This window comes from Sphaeramia orbicularis, chromosome 5 (genome assembly GCF_902148855.1).
Source record: "Sphaeramia orbicularis chromosome 5, fSphaOr1.1, whole genome shotgun sequence".
Taxonomy (NCBI): domain Eukaryota; kingdom Metazoa; phylum Chordata; class Actinopteri; order Kurtiformes; family Apogonidae; genus Sphaeramia; species Sphaeramia orbicularis.
Window position 1 is genome coordinate 12,145,658 of NC_043961.1, and position 19,476 is coordinate 12,165,133.

Below are 19,476 nucleotides of genomic sequence, written 5' to 3' on the forward strand. Positions count from 1 at the left end.
TGGCCCTATTGTTTACCTGTTGCTAGGTAACCCACTTCAATTCTATGATTCTATGATTCTAGGCAAGGTTATTGCATTGTATATCTCTCAAAATATTGGTCCTATCAACTTGCCGTTTTCGCTAGTCTCTTCCTTGACCAAAAATACATTAGGATGCCAAACTGTAGCATTACGCTCTTTCCGGATTTTGTGTGATGCCCGAGACACACACACACAGACACACAGAGTCCACTTCCCTTTTATGATAAAGGATGGTCCATATTTTGATGGTTTATAACATGTAAATGGTTACAGATATCAATATAGTTACTATTGAGCACTGACAGGAAGTCATATATGGACTTTGATTGAATTAGTTCTCCTCCAGTGAAAGTACCACCTATTTCTATTGGCAGATTGATCTCCTGCATCCAGACCATCGGACTAACATAGAGACAGAAGCTGACAACCTCACAAATTCAACTTATTGATTCTTCATAGAACATGTTGGTGAGAAACAGGGACATTGGTCCTATTTTTTGGTGAAAGGATAGTTTATAAATTTGATTTATTTTTATTTTTTTTTATTGGTTTATTTAATAGAGACCATGCACATTTATGACCATTGCTGTATGAAAAATACACCTATGTAAATATGCCAGAATTAGTAAAAATAACTACTTTTCATCTGCAGTCCCTAGGCAGGTGACAGAAACAAGACATAAAACAGCCAACATTAATACATCACTCGTTCACTATAAAATAAATTTTTTTTTAAAAAGATTAAAAATACAAATAATGATGACATAGGCATCATCAATAAAACAAACAAACAAATAAACAACTAGAAGCCCTCGGAGAGCGCAGACCTCCACCAAGGCAGATCAGTGCCCCGGATTTGGATGAAAATTTCAGAAAATGTTGATACTGGCACAAGGAACAAATGATTAAATTTTGGTGGTGATCGGGGGGGCGCACGGGGGCCACAGCAGGGGCCCACTGATCTGCCTTGGCGGAGGTCTGCGCTCTATGAATGCTTTTCTAGAAAAGACAGCGCAGACCTCCGCCAAGGCAGATCAGTGCCCCCCCCATCACCACCAAAATTTAATCATTTGTTCCTTGTGCCAGTATCAACATTTCTTGAAATTTTCATTCAAATCCGTCCATAACTTTTTCAGTTATCTTGCACACAAACAGACAGACAAACCAACACCAACAAAAACATAACCTCCTTGGTGGAGGTAAAAAACAAATAGACATAGTATGATCACAGGGGCATTAGCCTGTACATTCACCTCTATACTAAACAGAGAAAGTGTATAGGTATGTATGTATGTCAATTAAAAATGAGTGCATCTGTGGTTTTCTAGGAGCCACTGTTAAGAGAGTTTTAAAACTGTTCTATGTCGGACACTCTCAGATGTAAACATATTCATAATTTGATTAATATTTTAACACTAAAAAAATGTGAAAAATTGGAGATGTCATTCTATAGGTTTTTATGTTATTACTGTATTGGTCCGACCCACTTGAGGTCAAATTGGTTCTGAATGTGGAGCCTGAACTTAAATGAGTCTGACACCCTGTTCTACTGTATCTGCAGTTGGATGATTTACAATAATGAAACCTCCTGCCCTATCACCCTCAATCCAATTTACTAACTAGATAATCAGATCGCTTACTGGGCCTTATCTGAGCAGACAACACATGCGTGACAAATTAACACTGATCCAGATGCAGTGGACCATACGTAGGAAACTGCTCATTTCCACTCGACGGTGCAGAGCTTGTGTGGATGTCACTTTGAAACGACCACAGCGGTCTCAGAAGAATACTCGCCACTGTCCTGTCAGTAATAACCTGCACCGATACTGTATATTTTTGTCCTGCTGCATGAATACAAAAGCTCTCAGTGGGCTGAAAGCTGCTGAAGGTTCCAGCTCTGTCATGGCAATTTTTAGAGATGCCATGACTTAAAGAGAGGGTGAGTTCACTGGGAGGCAAATGGAGATTTATAAGCAGGTTGCGTCTCAGAACAGGACGTCCGCCGCTGCTTTACTGCAGGTCAATACTGTCTGTGTTCACGCCATCATGGATTCTGAACATCTGCTTAACTATTGATGGAAAAACACGGCTCATGTTTTTTTTAGTATTTAGTGCTCAGAAAAGACATTGCATGAGAGCAAACTATGTTTCTTAAACTACAGGTATTTTCAGAGAGGAGCTGCAGTGGAGGCAGAAAAAAAGAAGTAAAAATATCACAGTTTTAACAATAGAGGAAGGAACTGAGCCCTGATATAACAGGAAACAGTAAGAAACAAGACAAAAATGGTCAAATTTGTAGGGTTGGCCTGTGTAAAAAGTTATTAAACAAGCTGATATGAAGCTAAAAATGAAGCTACCAGACAACACACTTCACATAAATGACACTCAAAAATGGAAATACTGACACGGTTAGAGTCTGAATTAGAGTGTAGAGACTCCAGTCTGCTTTTTGGCACTAAAGCACCTCTAAGATGGTTTAACAACACTGCAAAACACTAATTGATGGAACAGAAGAAGAAGCAGAACCAAAGCAGCACTTTTCAGGCTATATGAGACTAAACCAGTACAATGACTTTATTCCCATTTACATGTTATTCTTATCATTTTCTATCATGACATGTTGTCATGTTTGTGCAGTTTTAGTTTCTGTCATGTCATCACCCAAAAAACACAGAGACTTTGCAGTAAACACATGCAACACATTGGTCTATGGTTCAGTCAGAATGTTTATCCTCATTTTGTGGGAAACCAAACCAAACTAGCGTGAAATGGAGGAAATTTTCTAGTAGGCTCTCTTTTGATAAATCAACTAAAGATTTGAAACATGAACAAGTGTTTTCTCATCTGAAAATATCAATAATAATTGTGTAATTAATTGTGAACCAAATATGGTAATTTTACTAACCTTGATTTTCTACATAATAAACATTTCAAGTCTCGTTAGGTCCTCCAATAACACACTAAGGTTGAAATTTTGAATTTCACAGTATTTCAATGAGTGCCCTATAAAAGGTAAAGGCCAGTGTTTGCATTCCTCACATAGGCAACATGTGTTCATCTGGTACACCTCCGTATTGAATTGAAGGCCACAGACTGAAATCGTTCGGTACAAACGAGTTCACCATTACACCCCTAATTCAGAGCTGTATTATATATGTTTGTATATTTAGAGCTTTATATATAAGTTATATTTATAATTTCTTTCCTGCTACTTGTTATTATATTTAAATAGAGCAACTGTAACACAAAAATGTCCCCCTGGGATTAATGAAGTATTCTGATTTTTAAAATAAGACTGTTATTAGCTTTGAAACAGAGTCTACAAATGGCCAGCTCCCAGCACAAAACAGACTGAAGGCAAACTCCCCAGCTCAAAAACATCCACTGATCTTAACCCTATAACACCAAACGTATCATATTTGATACATGAGTTTTGAAGCCCTCTACATCATCAGTGGGATATTTTTTTTTCTTGAAAAACCTGATGTATACAATTAGATACATGCAATACACAGATAATCCACCAGGGGGGAGGAATTCATTCACCAGAGGCCTTTCCAGTGACACTACAAGACTGTCATTAATGAGAAAAGAGGCAGAACTTTGACAGTTTTGAAAAGGAATTACCAATTTGTTAGACATGTTTGTGCTATAGTATGTTTTTGTTTGTTCAAAAATAATAATACTTGAGCATTGAGACCCGATGGATCAAATGTGATACAAAGTTGAAACTCATACATGGAAATAAATATTGAAAAAAACTGCGGGGGGGGGGGGGGGGTTGTTCAGCAGGACCAATAAAGGCTCCAGTTTCAAAGAACTGGAATTTTCTGTCAATGATTTTTTTTTTGGCTCAGGCTTTACAGGGTTAAATGGATCAACTGGAACACACAAAAATTCCCACTGATTAATGAAGTATTCTGATTCTGAAAATGAATCCACAAATGGCCAACTCCCAGCACAAAACAGACTAAAGGCAAACTCCCCAGCACAAAAACATGCCCTGATCCTAACATTATAACACCAAACATATCATATTTGATACATGAGTTTTGAAGCCCTCTACATGATCAGTGTGATATTTGTTTTCTTGAAAAACCTGATGTATACAATCAGATACATGCAATACACAGATAATCCACCAGGGGGGAGGAATTCATTCACCAGAGGCCTTTTCTGTGACACAAAGTAAAGTAAAGTAAAGCAAACTTTATTGTCCCCTGAGGGAAATTCATCTTGGGCACAGTGCGACAAGACTGTCATTAATGAGGAAGGAGGCAGAACTTTGCCAATTTTGAAAAGGAATTATCAATTTGTTAGACATGTTTGTGCTATAGTATGTTTTTGTTTGTTCAAAAATAATAATATTTGAGCAATGAGACCAGATGGATCGAATATGATACAAAATTGAAACTCATACATGGAAAATGATATTTGAAAAAAAAAATTTGGGGGTTTGTTCAGAAGGCTCCAGTTTCAAAGAACTTGAATTTTCTGTCAATAATTTTTTGGTTCAGGCTTTACAGGGTTAAATGGAACAACTGGAACACACAAAAATTCCCACTTGGGATTAATGCAGTATTCTGATTCTGAAAATGAGTCGACAAATAGCCACCTCCCAGCACAAAACCGACTAAAGGCCAACTCCCCAGCACAAAAACATGCCCTGGTCTTAAATATTGAACCTCAGATATCTTTACATTAACTTCTGTGGATGTTAAATGTTTTGCATAAACACCCACAGAACTACAGATAATCAATTCCACTCAGCTCTACAAAAGTATTAACCTTTTAAAGCGCTCTGTTTCCGTGTTGCCGCCCACAGCGTCACTGTTTTTAACTATAATGACCCTTGAAAACGGTGTCACCACAGTTTGAGGATGTCTTCATTCAGATTAATATGACTCCAGTGGAGGTTCCACAGTCATGTCTGGTATAATTGTAGCGTTACCAGGGGATTCAATTTAGATATGAACTCAGATCATCAGTCATCGAGGCAGCTGAATTAATTACAGAGGTCTGTGGTAATGAAGGGACGAACCACAAAACCACAATGCAGCAAAAAGCCTCCACTCTGCAGGTGACATAGTATCGGTTTTAACTTTTAACTTTAACTGTTCTTTTAATTTCGCTAGTGACTATTTTATTTTCCAGTCTGTCAGACAGGTATGAAATATTCATGGCTTACTTTACTCATCTATTTGTTCATTTTGTTTTTGTTTAGTCAGTACAGTGTTGAGGAATAATTAATGACTGTGGCAGTTTTCCAGCGCTGAAACTGTGTCTGTGTTGACCAACCAGACAAAACCCAGCCATAATTAATTCATAATGATGTGACAGTGAGAAAAGAAGCATTTGGAAACCAAAGCGATGAGGAAACTACACACGCGAATGCTTAATAACATGTTTGTCAGTTACAGTGCTGAGCGAAAGTTTTAGGTTTGTTGTTTTTCAGAGTTAAAATAAACATATATTTATTTCTCATTCTCTTTTCTTCACATTCAATAAGAAAATACAGGAAAAATGTGCACAGGCTTGAAAGACACACAAAAAAATGAACTAAATGTGATGAAAACGTTAAAGTCCTTATTTAATGAGACCTCTGACCCTATGATGAGAAGCAGCACAAACAATTAGAAACATCAGTGTGTTAAATAAAAGCTGAGTATTTTATGAATTTTGTTCAATTTTTTTTTTTTTTTTTTCATTTAGTTTTGTTCATTTTGTTGCTTATTTTGTTCATTTTTGTTCAAGTGTTCAAGTTGCTGATTGTTTTGTTCATTGTGTTTGATCATTTGTTGATTACTTTGGTCATTTTTGCCCATTTTGTTGATTATTTTATTCATTTTGTGATTAATTTGTTCATTTTTATTCATTTTCTTTCTCATTTTTTACATTTTTGTTCCTTTGTTGACAATTTTGTTCATGTCTGTCTATTGTGCTTGTTATTTTGTTAATTTTCATTCAAGGTGCTGATTATTTTGTTCATTTTGTTGATCATTTTGTTTATTTCTGTTTATTTTGCCTGTTATTTTGTTCATTTTTATTCAAGTTGCTGATTTTTTTGTTCATTGTGTTTATTATTTTGTTCATTTTGTCGATTATCTTGTTCATTTGTTTCTTTTTTGTTCATTTTGCTTACTGTTTTGTTCATTTTTATACATTTAGCTTTTTATTTCGTTCATTTTTATATAATTAGTTTATTACTTTGGTCATTTTTACTCACTTCGTCGATTACTTTATTCATTTTGTCCTTAACTTGTTCGTTTTTATTCATTTTCTTGAGCATTTTTGTAATCTTTGTTCTATACATTGATTGTTTCTGTTCATTTTTGCTTCATGTTGATTTTTTTTTTAATTTGTGACTCATTTAGCTTACTTATGTTAAATTTTTGACTGGTATGAAACTTCAGAAGATTAATGCCTTAAATCTCATATTGTCTGAACAAAAGAGTTAAAGGCATATTTAGTGCTAAAGGAGGTCACGCTAAATACGACCACTTTGGTTTATAGAAGCTGTTTTTACCCTGAAACTTTTCTTTTTTCCTGCTGTTCATACTTCACATATATCAGACTGGATCTAAATACAGAGATGAATGCATACGTGTGGTCATCAGAACTTTACTAAACCAACAAACCAGTGCTGTACATGGTCACATATGCGTCCGTGTCTAAGCCTGGGCTTCGTTTCTCCATCGCTGCCTTCCCCCGGGGACACTCAGTGTTATCTTTCCTTCTAATGTGCTCGACACCTGTTACAACTGTGGCCTGAACAACCTCCATATCAGATTTCTATTCATTCCAGGCAAAGATACCGTCAAACGCTGGCCTGTCATTCATTTCCATTGATGACTGATGATGACTACGAGGCTGATGGACTGTCTTTACGCTCAGATCTTCACAAATACTGACATAAAAGCACTTTTTAAGACGCTACAAATCCGGCTACGTGTGTTTACCGAGGCTACAAAAGAGTACAGTAGGTGAAAGGGTACACCTACCCACACTCATACAACAAACAGCGTGTTATAAAAGGAAGAAGAAAAGCCTTTTAGCAGCACAATAAGACCTTGAAAAGAACTCCAGATCAAACAGCTTCTTCCACTGAGTTAGAGTTTCCTCTAAAACAGCTTCACGTTCTCACCACGCACCTACACAACCACAATAAACGGTCGTCCATATATATAATAAATGGAGTATGTCACTGAATGGGCTGCCTTTCTTTAGCTGGACTTTGACACCGGTGAGTGGAATAGGAGTTGGAGTCCAGTAGGTTTTTATGTCGGAAGCTCAGGTTAGAGTTTTACACAGACTGTAGTTGGGTTTAAATTGTAAGACAACAATGGTTACACTGAATTTTTAAGTGACTTTAATGGAAAAATAAGAAAAAAAGGGATTAACCCTCCAGTTCGTTTCCCAGAAAGGCCCTTCCAAACCACCAAAAAGACATAATCTGCGCAGTGTCATTGTAATGTCAAAATACTTTGGCCATGGGGGGGGATTATATAAAAGGCAACGTATAATGTGTGCAAAGTAATTCCACTTCTTTGTATGTACTGTTACATTGCTCAAAAAAGATAAATAAAAAAAGTAATATAAAAATTATTTTTATACAGTTTGTTTTTAACTTTCCATACTTCTTGTGTTTGAGCCATAAACAAAAATACCAAATACTCAATAACTGTCACATTTTTTAAACCTTCAAATGCCATTTTTGTAATGTAAATAAACCATATGTTGTTTTTTTTCCCTTCAATATACTACATAACAATTGGATTACTGTTTTTTTTTTTTTTTTTTGCAGCCTGGCATATGTCAATGATTAACAGCAACATTGGTTAATATGCATTATTATTGTTTGTGCAAACTCAAATGGACCTTCGGAGATGGGTGTTAGTGTAGTAATTTCCATTATTTACAATGTGCTGATTTTAGTGGCTGGTTCAGAATTTTAAAAAATAATGCAAAATGAACAACTTTTGAATTCTAACCTAATAGTAACTGTGAAAAACAATGACCTTTTATAACATGAAGTACAAAGTGTGCATAATACACTTGGAAGGTTAAGAGAGTTTACATTATCTGCTTTAGAGAAAATAAACTTAGCTGTGAAGGTTGTATAGAAGTGGAGGTTCTTCAGAACGATCAGCTAAAGGCATTAGAACATTTTCTCACCTGATTTAAATGAGTCATTTTTATCCACTAGGTTTGATCTATGTTTCTTGTTTTACTTGTACTGTTGGATCTGCTTAGTGTTAGCTTAGCGCTGCAAAGTTGGTCTCACCACTCTGTTGTTTTATTAAATTATTCAAAACGTAAGCTGGTCTCATACTGTTATCTTGTTTAGATATTTATCAATTTACATGTTTGTTGTCTGGATTGTGTTCTGTTGTCAAAAAACTGGTTTTATTGACCTTTTAGCCAACGTTCTTCTGGTTATATGGATGCATAGTATGTGTATATTATAGCAAGTGTTGCGTAGTATTACTGTGGTAACACCAACAGAAGAGTAACTGCCCCCACTGGGCTTATACAAGTGATGCTTTTTTAGATTTCATTTAATGTTTTATTTAATCTCCACTTTAAGAAACTGTGTTTTTGTGCCTAAAACGCTGTTTACATGTGGACGAGAGGCTTAAACTTAGAGAAAAATATTTGTTTTGTAAAACGTCAGTATTAGCATCACTCTACCCTCTTCATTCTAAGTACTTTGGGTGGTTTCACATGGATATATACATATGTAGACATTCATTCATTCATTCATTTTCTGAACCTGCTTTATCCTCACTAGGGTCACGGGGGTCGCTTGGAGCCTATCCCAGCTACATAGGGGCGAAGGTGGGGTACACCCTGGACAAGTCGCCAGTTCATCGCAGGGCTGAACATATAGAGACAAACAATCACTCTCACATTCACACCTATGGACAATTTAGATTAACCAATTAACCTATTAGTGCATGTCTTTGGATGGTGAGAGGAAGCCGGAGTACCCGGAGAGAACGCACACAGACACGTCGACTGGTGTTGGAATCGAACCCAGGACCTTCTTGCTGTGAGGCACGAGTGCTAACCACTGCACCACTGTGTCGCCCATATGTAGACATGATGACATGAATTGTCACTGAGTCTATTTGCTTATTAATCAAGGAAAATGCATAGGTTACCGATCAACTTGAAACATGCACGTGTAAAAAATTACAAAAACCTAAAACAAGACGCTCTTCTTATGTCTTTGCATTTTCATTTTATTGTCTGTTAAAAAATGTAAAATTTGCCAAAAATTATGTATATATAAAAAAAACTAAAACAAGTCATATACTGTACGTACTGACTTTCATCCATAGTTTTCACCCAGCGTCTCTCTCTGTCCTTTGAATCTAAAATATCATCCTACATTCACTGGACCTTTAAATTGCAGGTTTTTGCAATTATATAACTGCAAAAGCTGACATTGCGATTCTTTTAATCACGCAGCTCTGTTCAAAATAGACTTAAAAGTGTATTTTGGGTTCAGAAACACTGAGATTATACAGTATATCTGTGTTTTGCAGACATGTACCCCGCTGCTGCGTATTTCCTCCAGGTTACTGTTAGCACTGGGTCTTTTCCACAGCCCTCTGTCACTGTCACACAGCTCAGAGTCTGAGCACACCAGCAGGGTTCTTGGATTCGGTCCACGGGGCAGGTGATAATGACTTCCCCCCTCCTCCTCCTCCAAATCCTCCTCCTCCTCCTCCTCCTCCTCTATGGCGAGCTGAGAGGTAAAGGTGACTGCAGCTGGACGAGTCCTTTATCCCTTCTACAGGGCATGTGAATAGGACTGTGATGGGTAGGATCTGCATCGGCCCGGGTGGGTGTCGGTGTCCAGTATTCCCTCCCAAAAAGAAAAAGGCTCGCATAACACTCCATTAATGATGAATTCTGAGCTTCTACGAGGCCTCCATCTCTATTGTCTACCACAAAACACCCACACAATAAATCCAACCCAAACATTTAGTCACTGGGGCAAAGTATGGAAACGAAAGAAATAATCTAGCAACAGGAAATGACTGGAGGGGTGAAAGATTGAGGTAGGGGGTTGTCAGTTTCTGTACATATTCACAGAAGGTTCCAGTGTGTCTTTTTATCCCTTCTGGCGTTAAACGTGTGAAAAACTCACATGGGGTTTTAAGTGTTGAGTAGTATTGATCACTATGGATCCAAGGCTGTAGGGTACGTCTACTGCAGGAGCACGGTTGTTTTTTTTTTCCAGACCCAAGACCATGTATGGCTCTATTTGTGCCTGAGAGGGTAATAATAGCAGCTTATACCCATTCACCCACCGACCCCTCCCTATTTTTACCTTCAACACACACTCGGTGTCTCAGAGTCTCATGCTGGTCATTAGTATTCGGGCTTTCAAACAGCCTCTCTACATCACCAACTCACGCCTCTCCTGATGTGTGTACATGCATTTAAGAGGAAAATAGGAAGAGCTAAAGAGGGAAATGGATGGATGGATGGATGAATACATGGAGAGAGTGGTGCATAAGGAGGATAATTACAGCGAGGACCACTCCTCCTTTTCCCTCTAGTCCAAATCCCACCAGAACGCAGGGAAGAGAAAAGGTGAATGAGGGCTTTTGCTTTGTTGTTATTTTCATTTTCTCAGCCTCACAGCAATTACATCCCAGACTGAGGAGGAGGAAGAGGAGGAAGAGGAGGACGAGGAGGCGGTGAACATGAACACAAACTGGGGGATTGTGCTTTTGGAGTTAACGCACATCTGTCGGTTCGGTGTCAGGTTGTGGGTGAACCCGCTACGAGGCAGGTCCTCGATATATCACATGTACACCTCACCTACCCAGGTTTTACTTTTTTACCTTATACATGTTAGAGGCGCTTAAAAAATCCACTTGTTGTGCAAAAGAAACAGAAATAGATTTGTGAGGAAACAAATCTGGTAGGTTTTGCTTCCTAAAAAATTGTCATCACCCTTGGAGTCCAGCCTTCACATCAAATACTTAAAATATCCACAGCAAAAAGTCATCAAGAGAGAATTAACAATTTAAGACAAAGAAATACATCTATGAGGACCTCTAAATTTCCTCTACATTTAACCTTTCCTAAGTAATTTATCACGATTTATCATATCCTCTGCATTTTTCTGTAAAAATCAGGTATTTTCCTATATTTAATTCACTAATCATGTAGATGTTCATCAAAGCTCAGAGCAAATTTAAAGATTATTATATCAAAACAGAAAAAAAATGAAGAAAAAGTGACCTTTTCAGTAAAATATATCATTAACTGAATGCAAAAACAAGAGTCTCCATCCACTGTTATTTATCAAATTCCATGGGTTTTACTAGGGAATCAAAGATGACAGACGACATCCTACAGATTGTCCAATATGACCTGCACAGAGGGTTTATTATTTACTTTAAGGGACAAGTACAGTAGATTTGCACATCATCTGCAAATCAAGGAAACTGGATGTTGTGCTTTCTACAAGTGGAACTCAAGGGCAGCATATACAAAGAAAACAGTATCCAATATAGAACCCTGAGGCACCCCAAAGCCTTCAAATTCAACTGTTATTATGTCAGAACAGTGACAACTGAAGAAAAAGTGATGTTTTCAGCAAAATATATTAATAACTGAACATAAACCCAGTGTCTCCATCCACTGTCATTGATCCAACTCCAAGGGTGTTACTGGTGAATCAATGTTGTAGAAGATGATGTTTCTACATTCACTACGGAGCCTCTGAACGTCCAAATGGGTCATATCTGATGACCATGAAAAGATGACAAACTGCATTTTACACCAATTATTTACATGTAATGATAGGATAAATGGATCAACAGGTATTAAACAGCTTAGCTCAGTAGATGCTTTTAGGTCTTAGAGGGTTAAAATTAAAATAATAACATCACACATTACAGATTTTCCTCATATCATCAGGACTATGTGGGAAACTTTCATTCATCGGTACATTTAAGTGCACTTTAGGCAATTTCTGTAGGTCGTACATCTTTCATTCACAAAATTATGGATATAGTTTGATGCCAGTGTGAAATAGAGGTGTATTATGGGAGTTTACAGACTGACAAACAGACTGTAATAGAATCTTTATTTGCAAGTTTGTCATTAAGATGATACTAAAATATACCTTTTTAGCTGTAAACGAATTATACAGGTCATTTGTGATGAATCAATTGTACACAAGTGAACTAAACATAAAACGCAGGCCTGGATGTTGTTCGATATTTTGCAGAAATGTTACTTATTATGACTCTAAAACAGGCTTTAAATGGAGAAAAATTTCAATGAAACACAGTGAATTGCAGCACAAATGAGAATGAGGCAGAACCCTGTTTCACATTGTGTCTTTTCATGTTTTTCTATTATAATGTCTGTCCTCATAATGAGTAAATGATGATTTATCACTAGCTTATTGTTTTACCTAATTTGTATCGGCTGTTGTACCAGAAAAAACCATGCACTGTTAGAGCTGTGATTAATTCAACACTAACGTTCCCCGGGGATGCTGGGCTTTTACTCTGAAGTGCCCTGGTCAATAGTCGCTGATACACATGAGTAACCTATAAATCCATCCTTTTGTCAATTATTTTAATAATTCATATGGAGGTTGACCTGAATGTGCGCTCGGAGAGGATGGTGAACACAAATCGCTGAGTGTCTGTCCTTAAACAAATCGCCGTTTGTCTTAATGTAGTCTCTTTTATCTAAAACCAGGTCCCAGAGGGAATCAGGTCTCCAGGGTTTACAACTGGTGTCCTCTAGCGCTGCTGCTTTTACCATTTGCTTCAAGTGTTCTCATGAGAAATAACCCCCCCCAAGCAAATCTGTACATCATTTGTTCCACCAGAGCGCCACTTAAAAGGATGACATCCCTCAGAAATTCAATGAAAAACAGTAAAATATTTGCACCAGACTCTTTGCACATGGTATTCTTGTTTACAACACTCGCATGCAGGATGTTTCACAATGTCTGAGTGTGAAACTGAGGCCCAGACTCTTTGTTTTACTCAGGATGTCCTGTCTGAGAGGACAAAGCAGACGTGAAACAAGGAAAAGAGATGTAATGTAGCGCCTGTTTCGCCGCTGAGTGGACCGAAGCCAATGAGGAAGAGGCTCGGAGAGAACTTTGCAGTGATTACTTTACAGACGGCGACAAAAAAAAACACACAGAAACAGTCGAACATAACTAGGACATTTGATGTTTTTACTAAACACCACGTCCTCTTTACTCACATGTCTCTTTTGGACCTGAATTGATTTCTGCCGCTAAGCCTATAGATTACTACTGACCCACAAACACATGAACCACAAAATACTGCAGATGACCCTGAATTAGGCCTCCAGCTGTAAACCTATTTACATGGACTGAAGTGTTAATCCACAACAAACATGCTTTTCAGATTCTGACAGCAGATAAAATCTCTTTCTACAAATCACCTGTCATTTAAAGGAGCTATATCTAACATTTCTACTAATGTTTTAAATGTGTTTCTTTTTCCCTGTTGTTGTATTTCAATGTCCTGTGTGAAGCACCTTGAATTGCCTTGTTGCTGAAATGTGCTATACAAATAAACTTGCCTTGCCTTACTGTTAAAATTATCACTAGTGTTTGGAAATAAAGACCTGTGAAGTTCTGCTAAAGATCCCAGTGTATTGGATTGTAGAGATACGAAGTACATTTATTTCCAGTGATGGGCCAGGGGATTTACATGACCATTAGAGGGAGTAGTGAGTCACCCAATGTCAAGTTGAGGATGAGAACCAGAAATACACTGCTGTTTTTATTCTGGTTTAACATACTGCTAATTTTTTTTAATCCTGCTCTCTAGTATTTATTTATGTATATTTATTCTTTTTTTTTTTTTTTAGATTTTTACTGTTATTATCAGATTTTATAATTATTATTTTTAATATAGGATTCATTTTTATAGAATTTTACCATGTACATTGCTGGACCTGAGTACTGATTTCGTTTCATGTATACACTACATGTAATGACAATAAAGTGAACCTTGAACCTTGAAACAACTGTCAGAGTCACTAGCCACTTTTACACAGAGATCCCGGAAAAAAGGTAAGCTGGTGATCCCACCTTTTTTTTCCACCATTGACGATTTCCACAGTCAAACCAAAGGAGTTTGTTTGTTTATTTATTTTGAATATAACATTAAAACCATACAACGAAAAGATTTATATAAAAAGAGAGTCAAACATTCAAAAAGGAGTGGGATAAAGTTTAATTTATAATCTCCTTCTTCTACCTACCCTAAATTCTTATGTCAGATCCCACAAGTAACTCAAAAATCCGACACATAACAGACTACATTCTGGTTGAGCACAAAACACAAAAATGCTATACATATCAAGGAGAGAAAAGTAAAAGAGGTGAGACAGGCTGGACTTTTACAAAGCGGACCTACGTTCCGAAATCAAAGGGGACCTGACGCAATGCAGCGTGTAGTGTGACGTATAACTTGTGTGTCGGAAATACCCCAAGCATAGCTGTGTTGCTAACCTCTCCAGAGTCGACCCGTCTTTCACCGTTCCACAAATGTTAGCATGGGTAGAGTCCTCTGCCCGAAGTGTACAGCTGCACAATATATCGTTTGAGCACTGTCATCGCGATGTACGTGTGCGCAATAGTCACATTGCAAGGTCCTGCAATGTAGGAGGCGAATGAACTCAACGTGTTCTCATCTCAGTTCAACCGAGGTACCTGACACACACTGCACACAGCGATCCACATTACAATCATTCTTAATCAGTTTGCAGAAGCAGACCACGCCCCCTGCACATGGAGTGAGTCGCTGGTAACAACATTGAAAAATGAGCGGCGAACAAGAGAAAATCACTGAAAATAAAGACTTGGTGCCAAAAAGAAAAGCAACATCTGTTACACTGGTCTACAAGGAAAATGCTTCCAGAATAAAAGTAATGAAATTTTACCACATGAGAGTCACTGATAAAGAAAAATCAAGTCAAAAATGCTGGTTGTTATCTGTTATCTGGAATTATTTTGGCTACAAGAAGGATGATACTGAAACATGTGTTCCGTGTCAATAGCACCTTGCAATTGTTGCCACAAAGACAGGAAACACAATAAATTTGTTCGACCATTTACGCCACACATCTATTATATCCTCCTGAGTATTTTTTCATATTACAATATATACCGCAGGGTGCGCGCAGCGATCCACCAATCACAATCATTCTTAGTCAGTTTGCCGAAGCAGACCACACCCCCTGCACATGGAGTGAGTCTCTGGTAACAACATTGAAAAATGAGCAACGAACAAAAGAAAATCACGGAAAACGAAGATTTGGTGCCAAAAAGAAAAGCAACGTCAGTTATCTGGAATTATTTTGGCTACAAGAAGGATGATACTGAAACATGTGTTCCGTGTCAATAGCACCTTGCAATTGTTGCCACAAAGACAGGAAACACAACTAATTTGTTTGACCATTTACGTCGGCGCCACACAGCTATTATATCCTCCTGAGTATTTTTTCAAATCGCAGGGTTAAAAAAAATCGCAATGTCAGCTTTTTCCAATATCGTGCAGCCCTATTCTGGTACTAGACTGACCCCTGCTGGTGAGAGTTTGGAATATCACTACTACATAGAACCGCTTTGAACCTTTGGGCTTGGATTTGTATCAAACTCACACACTTTTATTGCCTCTTTTCTGGTGTTTCATGCAAAACAGTATTGATTTTTTTGCGGATTACCACCTGTCACATGCTGCACCTCAATAAAGAATTTGATCTCTTCTCTTTTCAGAACCAGTTGGGCAGGAACTTGTTATCTGGCAGAGGTGTACGATCTTGCTTGACAACAGTATCACATGGCCCAACTGACAAACTCATTCTAATCAAGATCTGTTGTTGGGGGGTGGGGGGGGGATGCTGACTGACAACTCTGAACACAAAGGTGGGAACGACTATAGAGTCCAGGTCACACTAGCCTGAAACTGACTGGATGAGACGTTTACTGTTGTTTACCCTGGTTCTCTGTCAGGGATAAGGTTGTTAATGGACACCGTGGGTAAATGACTTGTGTCTGTGCAAAGCCGAGCAGCAGCAGCAGCAACAGCGGCGGCGGTGTTGGAATATTCTGCGGTGTTAATAGCTTTATTGAATCAGAAGCGCTGACCCCATTAAAACCCAGCTGAACATCCTAGACTAAAGTCAACACAAAGCCCCGCTGCCTTTGCAGTTTGTGTGTCCGAAAGCGAGAGTTTGCATGAGCGTACGAGGTGTGAATTTACAGTCAACCTACACAAACCAGACCCGGTGCTTTTGTTCTGTATTATCGTATCACCAACGCACCTGGGTTTACTCATACCAGACGCTTACAGGAAATGAAAAGGCACTAAAACAGAACAACATACCGCGCTTCTTTTACTGCGTTATATCTACCTTTACGACTGTGTTTTGACGTCCTGCTGGTATTTTTTAGAGTCAGAGGTGACACAAGACCCATACAGGATATCACATGCCGACCTCACATTGTTTGTTTTGTCCAGGGAACAGGATATTCACACAGAGCAAAACAGAGCAGCTGACCACAGAAAAGTCCAAAAAGACAGAAGAGACATATGGATTTTACACCAGTCAGTTTCTAGACACTCTATTTAGTGCATCCCAGGTACCACTAGTGTCCACATTCACTTTATTCCATATATTCTGAATTTTACTACACATGTTCCAAGTTTCATGCCATATACGTTGACTTTATTTCCAAATATTGTGACTTTCAATAAAACATTTGATGTTAAATCCACATATTCTCCATTGACTCCATATATTCCAATTTTTATTCCATATATTTTGACTAAAGTGTCTCATATGGGCCTTCATTCTTTCCATTCTGACTTTAATTCCACCTTTAATTCAAACTTTATTCAATTTTCTACAGCTTTCTTTCCATATATGGTGACTTTAATTCCATAAATTACATCTTTCATTTCATATAGTCAACAATTGCTCCATATATTAGAATTTTATTCCATATATTCCAATTTTTATTCAATATTTTCCTAATTTAATCCCTATGTTGACATTTCCCATTATATATTATGACTTTTATTGCAAATATTCTCACTTTCAATTCATATATTCCAACTTTTATACTATGTATTTTGACCAAAGTGTTCCAGATGGGCCTTCATTCTTTCCGTTCCGACTTTAATTCTATATTTATCAACCTTTATTCTATTTTCTACATTTTTCTTTCCATGTATATCGACTTTAATTCCATATATTCTAATTTTTATTCCATATTTCACTAAATTAATCCATATATTGAAATTTCCCTCTATTTATTATAACTTTTATTGCATATATTCTCACTTTTAATTCATATATTTGACTTTCATTACATATATTCCAACTTTTATTCTATATTTTCCTAATTTAATTCACATATTTGACATTTCCCTCTATATATGATGACTTTTATTGCATATATTTTCACTTTTAATTCATATATTTGACTTTCATTACATATATTCCAACTTTTATTCTATATTTCCCTAATTTAATTCACATATTTGACATTTCCCTCTATATATTATGCCTATTATTGCATATATTCTCACTTTTAATTCATGTATTTGACTTTCATTACATATATTCCCATTTTTATTCCATATTTTCCTAATTTAATCCATATATTGACATTTCTCTTTATATATTATAGCTTTTATTGCATATATTCTCACTTTCAATTCATGTATTTGACTTTCATTACAAATGTTTCCAACTTTTATTCCACATATTCTGGCTTTCAGTCCATATATTCTGACTTCAACTCTATATATTTCCACTTTTAATCCATATATTCCTATTTTATTCCAAATAAATATATTCCTACTTTCCTCACTCTGCTATAAATGTCAGAACTAATCCTTCACATCTCCAGTTCTTCTGGTCAAGCAGTGGTGTTGACATGTCAACATCTGAAGAACCAGCTGACACCAGGGAAAGAGCACAGGTGGAAGACATGTAGGATGTGGATCCACTCAAAAACAACTCATTTATCAGGTTCCAATCTCCTCCACGTAAAGACAATACATTTTATAAAGTATGTAAACGCGTTTGTGTGTGTCAACAAAGAGTAAAGTAAATGTAGAAAACACAAAAGAAACCGTGTAGCAGAAAGAATTCCACTTCCAACGCTCATTTTTCATCCAAAACTCTGCGTAAAATGAGTTGAATATCTGTGGTAGAAGACGTTTCCTACCTTGTGTCTTTTGTTGCGATCGCTGACGCGTATTGTCTGAGCGCAGCGCGTCTCCGCCGGGTTCCGCCGGGTTCCGCCGGGTCACTCACATAAATCCACCTCTGATCCACACAAGAACACCGGGTCCGTTCGGATGGTCCGGAGCCGGTTCGGCACAGTTCACTACACAAAAGTCCACACAGGGAAGTTGTCGTCCATCGTCCTCCGGCTCCTGGTGGGACAGACCGGGACAGATGAATCTCCCTCTGCCGCTGCCTGTGCGCACGGCGTTTGGCCAATGGACGCGCTTCCACTGCTGCGCAAACGCACCAGAGCGCAACGGGTCCGCGTGCACATGTCAGTCTGGACTTCATTTAACTGAGCATCATGGAGCCAGACCACAGAGTTTCACTGCATCTGTGTGGTTAAATATCCAACATGTACTGTTTGGTTTGTACGGAAGAGGAATTAAGGCAACTGGGGAAGAAAAAAAAAAAAAAAAAAAAAAATTAAGGTCCAATGTATAATTATTATTCTGAGAGAAAAGTCAGAATTCTGACTTTAAAACTCAGAATTCTGACTTTTTTCTCAGAATTCTGACTTTTTTCCCTTAGAAATCAGACTTTAAACTCAGAATTCGGACTTTTTTCTCAGAATTCTGACTTTTTTCCCTTAGAAATCAGACTTTAAACTCAGAATTCGGACTTTTTTCCTTGGAATTCAGACTTTAATTTCAGAATTCAGATTTATTTTTTTCCCAGAACTCAGACTTTAATCTCAGAATGCTGACTTTTTTTCCTCAGAAATCAGACTTTAATCTCAGAATTCTGACTTTAAACTCAGAACTCTGACTTTTATCTCAGAATTCAGACTTAAATCTCAGTAATCTGACTTTTTTTCCTCAGAATTCAGACTTTAATCTCAGAATGCTGACTTTTTTTCCTCAGAAATCAGACTTTAATCTCAGAATTCTGACTTTAAACTCATAATTCTGGCTTCAATATCAGAATTCTGACTTTTTTCCCATAATATATATATATATATATATATATATATATATATATATATATATATATATATATATATATATATATATATATATGTGTGTGTGTGTGTGTGTGTGTGTGTGTGTGTGTGTGTGTATATATATATATATATATATATATATATATATATATATATATATATATATATATATATAT

General features: G+C 37.2%; 1 protein-coding gene across 1 annotated transcript in view; it reads right to left on the reverse strand.

Moving 5' to 3' along the window:
* The window catches only part of frmd4ba (FERM domain containing 4Ba), an 86,776-nt gene extending 68,224 nt beyond the window's left edge, over nt 1–18,552 (reverse strand). Inside the window, exon 1 of the mRNA XM_030134556.1 lies at nt 18,296–18,552. The gene's annotated coding sequence lies outside the window, so the exon portion shown is untranslated. The remainder of the gene's footprint in view (nt 1–18,295) is intronic.
* Nucleotides 18,553–19,476: the final 924 nt, after the last annotated feature.